This window comes from Hyaena hyaena, unplaced genomic scaffold (genome assembly GCF_003009895.1).
Source record: "Hyaena hyaena isolate Hyena2069 unplaced genomic scaffold, ASM300989v1 scaffold_2, whole genome shotgun sequence".
NCBI lineage: Eukaryota > Metazoa > Chordata > Mammalia > Carnivora > Hyaenidae > Hyaena > Hyaena hyaena.
Window position 1 is genome coordinate 2778821 of NW_024080634.1, and position 6946 is coordinate 2785766.

Genomic DNA, 6946 nt, shown 5'->3' on the forward strand with positions numbered 1-6946 from the left:
TCCTGAAAAGACTGGAAATGAATCTCCACTGTATTTGCAATATATTTGCATATGCTAATTAAGTGTTACATCTGAAAAGAATGAGATTGCTCATTGGTGTTTAAATTCAATTAAACAAAAATTAAATTATTAAGTTAAATTAAATGAGGAAGCACCTTCTTGGGTTAGTAGGTAGAGCACACAACTCTTGACCTTGGGGGTTGCAAGTGTGAGCCCCACGCTGGCTGTAGAGATTACTTAAAAACAACATCTTGTTAATGTTTTTAAAAATCAAGTTAAATTAAATTAAATGAGATAGACCCCCTTCCACTGCTTCTACCTGCAGCGAGATGCCCAAATCCAAGCACAACAAGAAAGTTTCCTAAACCGAAACTGCTGAGAAAGGCCTAGAACTGAAACAGAGCCTGACAGAGGAGCTGTGGAGGTGCCTGGACATATACAAGTACCATTTCGCCTTCTCCGTGGCTGGTCTCCAGGGATCAGCACACGGAAGGACAGCCAGACGTTCTCTGGCCAAAACAAAGCGATGCTGGTGGCCTTGGTTTGAAGCCCATCTGACGAGTACAAGGACACCCTGCATCAGGTCAGCAAGGGGTTCAAGGGTGAAGTCTGTCTCCTTCTCACCCACCGCAGGAGGAGGTGAAAGTGGTTCAGGAGACACAGGGGCACGGACTTCGCCAGAGCTGGAAACAAAGCAACTTTCACCGTGACCCTGGACCCTGGGGCCACAGAGAAGGCAGCCGGCCCTGTCCACCATCTTCAAAAGAGAGGGTGGTGACCTTGCTGTCCCACCACACGGTGTGCAAGGAGGGCGCTGTGCTGGCCCCAGAGCAGGCCCATGTGCTGAAGCTTTTTGAGTGTGCGATGGCTGAATTCAAGGTAACCATCAAATACATGCAGGGTGTCCAGTCCAGAAGTTTCTGGCCGATGGGAGAGGACTTGCCTGAGGGCGTGCCCGTGCTGGCAGAAGAATCAGAAGAACCAGAGGGGGAAGACTATGGCTGTCAGGTGCTTGGGGCCAGGAGGCGTGGGACCACTGCTCGTTGGGGAGCGGCTGTCTGTTTATTTTGCTGTGAATGCAGACAAAGGAGGGCGAGAGGGACAGATTGTTTTTCTACAAGAAATAAAACTGCAGGGTGGCTCCCTTTGGACAGCAAAGAGGACTTTTCTTAGAATAAAGGCCTTCGCTTTGGGCTTTTGTTTGGATTCCCAAGATTCCCTTTGTTCACTCGGAGCCAGCTTCCAGCACTGGCTCCTGCGTGGTGGCCTGGGACGTGAGAGTCATCGCTTCTCTTCTCCCGGGGCCCTCGATACCACCCTACTAGAAATGAGGGTTTGCATCTGCCCAGGAATACCCCTCAGGCTGCCCTCTCTACCCCTTTCCTTCTCTCCTTCCTTCCCACGCTCCTTACCATCCCCTCCTTCTTCCCTCCCGAACCAGGGCCAGGCCAAACATTTTTTTTTAATATTTATTTATTTATTTATTTATTTATTTATTTATTTATTTTTGAGAGAGAGAGAAAACGTGAGCAGAGGAGGGTCAGAGGGAGAGAGACACAGGATCCCAAGCAGACTCCCCACTTGGTGCAGAGCCTGACACAGGGCTGTGTCTCCCACCCACAAGCTCATGACCTGAGCCGAAATCACGAGTTGGATACATAACCAACCAAACCATTCAGGCACCCCCGGGGCTAAGAGGCTGACAGAAGACAGGAAGCTTTCACAAAGACACGAGTCAAGCCACTGCTGCAACCCTGAGTGGATATAAAAACTGTTCCACAACAAAAATGAAAATGAAAATTCAAAATTAAATGAGTCAGGTTCATAGTTTACAAGGTTTAAAGAGCAGCTAGTGTAGAATGTGCTAGCCCAAAGAGAACTACATAGAAAACTCTAAATATCCTGTCATCACTAATAAGTGACCTTGACAATCTACTGGCTTCAGTACAATGATATGGAAAACTACAGAGATCGTTTTAGAAGAGTCCATGAAAGGAACAGACTGTAAAATATAAGCATCTAAGCTAGGGGACGAAGGACAATTGCCTAAAGAACTGTTCTCAAAGTGTGTTCCCTGGACAAGACCAATCGTCTGGAAACTTACTAGAAACGCAGACCCTCTGGTCCCACCCAGACCTACTGGATCAGAGACCTTTGGGGGAAGGCTGTCATTTAATCTGTGTTTTAATAAGCCCTCAGGTGATCTTGACGCACACCAAACTTTGAGAACCACTGCCTGGAAAAATACCTGCTTTGTTAATTGCGTATAATAGTTGCAGATTTTTACGTTACTGCAGCTTTCTATTTTTGCAGGAGGAGAAAAGCACCTTATGGTTGGTAGTAGAGATAAACAGATATGAAACCCCAGCAGCAACAGAAGAGACTCTTTGTGACAGCTGGTGCCTGTTTCAACCAGTCTTGAAGATTTGTGTTTGTTGTGGTTTAACAGTCCCAGTAAGAGGCCACTCTGCCACATTCTGGGTGGCATCCTTCCGCGGTGAGCAGGATAGAGCACATTATAAGAAGCACAAGAATGAGGACTTATTCCCCTTTATCAATCTCTCCCAATGAACTTTTAGAGAGAGAAGAGTAGGGCTCTTGGTGTAAAGAGGTGTGGACAGGGTGTCAACCTTGGCCCATTGACCTTAATCGGATAACCGCCCCACCCCCCTCACAACCAAGAAGATCCTGAGATGACGACTGAGATCATGTAGTTTTCCTGGGGGGTGCAGGACAGCCCCCGAATGAATGGGAAGTGACACAGGGAAGGGAAAACTTCCAATAAGCCAGCCATCAAGGTGGGTGAGTACATCTTAATCCTGTGGTGAAGCTTAAGGAAATGGTGTAGAACACATTCCTCAGAAATATACTGGCCAAGGGGTGAGGGGACTGGGGTATTTATACCCCCACATGTCATTCCTTCCCAGAACTTCTGGCCCACATCCAACAAGGGTACAGGTGCTTGCCTCTAGAAAAGGCTGCCTGATGTACAAAGACAAGTAAAGGGGATCCCAAGCGTCATGCATTGATCCCCCAAAAACATTAGTATATGCAAGGTTGAACAATAAAGTCTGGTCCAGGTCCAAAATTGGGAAATGAGGACTCAATCGCTGCTTAGGATGGAGTTTTATTTTGGTTCATTCCTGAAGCAGCAAGTAAGCTTTTCAAATTATCGAAATCACATAAGAAACAGATGGGTATGCATGTCTCACCACTGCTTCCTTTGTGCCTCCAGCTCACAATTCTGTGGTCTCAGCAGAGGTACTGAAAAGAATCTCCTATTAGGGTTCGTAACCTTTTATTGCCTCTAATACACAAACAACTTATCCTACTAAATAAGACATCAGTTACGGTGCCCAAGATCATTTTTGTGTGTCTTTTGAAAGGAAAATGATAGGCTTTGGCCTTTAAAAAAAATTGTTTTTTAACTTTTATTTTTGAGAGAGACAGAGCAGGAACTAGACAGGGGCAGGGAGAGAGGGAGACCCAGAACTCAAAGCAGGCTCCAGGCTCAGAGACTCCAGGCTCTGAGCTGTCAGCACAGAGCCCGGTACAGGGCTCGAACTCATGAGCAGTGAGATCATGACCTAAGCTGAAGTCAGATGCTTCACCGACTGAACAACCCAGGCACCACAGGCCTTGGCCTTTTTAATATAAATAGACACCTAAAGATTACCAGACAATGAGAAAGACTAGCAGCATAAGGGAGAAAGACAAAAAACAAGCAAACAGAACAAATTGACTCTTGAAGAAATAGAATTTGGAAAGAAGAGAAGGTCACAAAAATCCAAATTCTAAAAGACTTGACAGGTCAGAGCAACCGTGAAACAAACACAGGATGCTGTTTTTTTTTTTTTTTAAAAGAACCCTAAGAATAAGAAACTACTTTTGAAAATTAAACACTTAATTGCAGAAATAAAATTTTCATTAGAGTTTGAGTAAACCCTTCAGAACCAAGAGGAAAAATACAAAGAGATAAAAACTAGAGAGAACAGATTAAGAGACATCAAGGGTGAATCAAGGAAGTACAACTTCCTACTATGGAAAAAGCAGGAAAAATGGAGAGGAGAAAGTATCTAGAAAATAGTACCATCTGGGGTGACTGGGGGGCCAAGGGGATTAAGTGTCTGGCTCAGACCATGATCTCATAGTTCCAGGATTCAAGCCCCACTCAGGCTCTGCGCTGACAGTTTGAAGCCTGCTTGGGACTCTCACTCTCTGCCCCTCCCCTGCTCCCATGCTCTGTCTCTCTCTCAAAATAAATAAATAGGGGCGCCTGGGTGGCTTAGTCGGTTAAGCGTCCAACTTTCGCTTAGGTCATGATCTCGCGGTTCGTGGGTTCGAGCCCCGCGTCGGGCTCTGTGCTGACTGCCAGCTCAGAGTCTGGAGCCTGTTTCAGTCTGTGACTCCCTCTCTCTCTGACCCTCCCCTGCTCACGCTGTCTCTCTCTCTCTCTCTCCTAGAAATAAATTTAAAAAACATTACAAAATAATAATAAATAAATAAATAAATAAATAAACTTAAAAAAAAGTGCAACAATGGGACTTCTATTTCTGGCTCTCATGGAATAATGTAGGCCAGATTTACTCCCCTGACTTAAATTATTAATATGCAAAAAGACAAAGATACATTTTCGATAGATAGTTATTAGACAATAATAGGCAGCTCAAGACAACACTGCCGAGAGAAGAAAAACAAACAAGATAAGCTCTGTTGTTGCCCAATCTGTGTTCCTGAGATAATTTCCAGCCCTCAGCACTGCACCGAAAGGAGGAACCCAGAACCCTGTGCATCGAGAATTTGGAGCCCAAACAAGCAGAGACAGTAGGATCTGAGAGGGCAGAGTGCCAAAGAAGACGCAGAGAAAGCTCTGGAGGTCTCCAAAGGGTTTCCCTGAAGTATCTGGCTACATGCTGATCAGAGCACGTGTTGGCAGGAAACTTGAAACAGGGAAAGAACCACTCCCCCAAAACACAAAAGGACCACCCCCTCAGGCTGGGAAGACTCCGCCAGCCAGCGTGGCAAGTCTCATAACTCATGCGGCTTTGGGCAGAATACTCAGGAGAATACAAGCGAGACAAATTTAGCCCCACATTAAACACTTCTTTGGAGGTGCCTGGGTGGCTCAGTTGGTTAAGCCTCTGACTTTGGCTCCCATCATGATCTTGCAGTCCGTGAGTTCAAGCCCCATGTTGGGCTCTGTGCCGACAGCTGAGAGCCTGGAGCTTGCCTGCTTCGGATTCTGTGTCTCCCTCTCTCTTTGCCTCTCCCCTGTTCATGCATGAGCACGCACGCACACTCTCTCGCTCTCTCCCAAAAATCTCGCTCTCTCCCAAAAATAAACATTTAAAATAATTTTTTAAATAAATGCTTCTCTGGTACCACCTAGCCAGACTCAAAAGGACAAAACTATTTCCAAGTACTTAACTGAATCCCAGAATGAAATGGAAGCATATTTATAGGAATACAGAAATTTCCAATACCCAATAATATAAAATTTACAGTGTCTGTCATCCAATCAAAAATTACCAGGCATGCAAAGAGGCAGGAAAATACAACATGTAATGAGAAGGAAAATAAGTCAACACAAACAGTAAATAGAATTAGCAACTCAGAATATGAAAACAGTTACTAACATCATATTTCCTATGTTCAAGAAGGTAGAGGAAAGCATTAGCATGTTAACGACAGACACGAAAGTTATATTTATTTTTAAAAGCCCAAATCAAACTTCCAGAGATGAAAAACACAGCATCAGAGATGGAAAATGTACTGAATTAGGGTTAACAGAGATTAGCCCTGTAGAAGAAAAGATCAGTGCATTTGATCCCATAGTAACAGAAACTACTCAAAATGAAAGCCAGAGAGAAGAGGGGGGAAAAAGGCTGAAAAGAAATGAAAAGGATACCAGCGAGGTATACCAGAATTTCAAGCAACCTAATATATGTGTATTTGGAAAGAGAAGAAAGAGAAGGTGGGAAAGAAAAAAATATTTGAAGAAATAATGCAAATAATTTTCTTTTTTTAAAAATATTTTTATTTACTTCTAGGAGAGAGAGCGTGAGCAGGGGAGGGTCAGAGAGAGAGGGAGACACAGACTCTGAAATAGGCTCCAGGCTCTGAGCTGGCAGTCAGCACAGAGCCCGACGCGGGGCTCGAACCCACGAACCGTGAGATCATGACCTAAGCGAAAGTCGGACGCTCAACCGACTAAGCCACCCAGGCGCCCCGCAAATAATTTTCTAAACTTGACAAAAACTATAAACCCACGGATCCAAAAAGCTCACCAACTCTGTTTCCTTCAGCTGAAGAGACACTCCGGGTTTCCAAACGGGAAGGCTCGCTGAATGATGTCAAGTAATCAAGCGTCCAGAGAGGCAGCTGGGATAAGAGTCCAAGTGCAAATAAAAAGCAAGCCTGTATTCATGGACTGCCCCACGCCAACCACGAGAGGCGCACCAGTTTGCGGGTGTTCCCTGTACCCCCAGAAGTGCTCAGGGAAACAGAGTAGATGAAGCACCTATTGGTGGGGAGAGCTCTCTCATTGACAACCCTCCCTCTCCCCCCGAGCAAAAGGGACTGGGGGGAGTGGAAAGGTAGGGAATCCACCTGCAGCTACCTGAGCCTGGCTGTACTGCTGTACTGGGGTGGCCTGAGGTTTTTGTCTACAACTCCCTCTATCAAACCTCAGTGCCCTGCGGTCATCGGGGAATGCCACTGAAAAGGCATGACCACCCACTGACCTGTGAGCTGGCCCTGGCCTCTCCGAGGCTCCTCACCCCCTCCCCTGTCCTCGGAATGTGACTTTGGCTTGCCCTTCCCACACTGCTCCAAGGACACAGCCTTGAGATCACCATACACTCTTGAGAACCCCTGCATGGTGGTCGCATGTATGCGACTGAACCCAGTTAGGGCCTCTTTATCAACTTTTGAGATAAAGTTGATG

General features: G+C 45.7%; 1 pseudogene; it reads left to right on the forward strand.

Moving 5' to 3' along the window:
* The first annotated feature begins 329 nt into the window (after positions 1 to 329).
* Positions 330 to 1325, forward strand: LOC120230182 (annotated as a pseudogene).
* The last annotated feature ends 5621 nt before the right edge of the window (positions 1326 to 6946 follow it).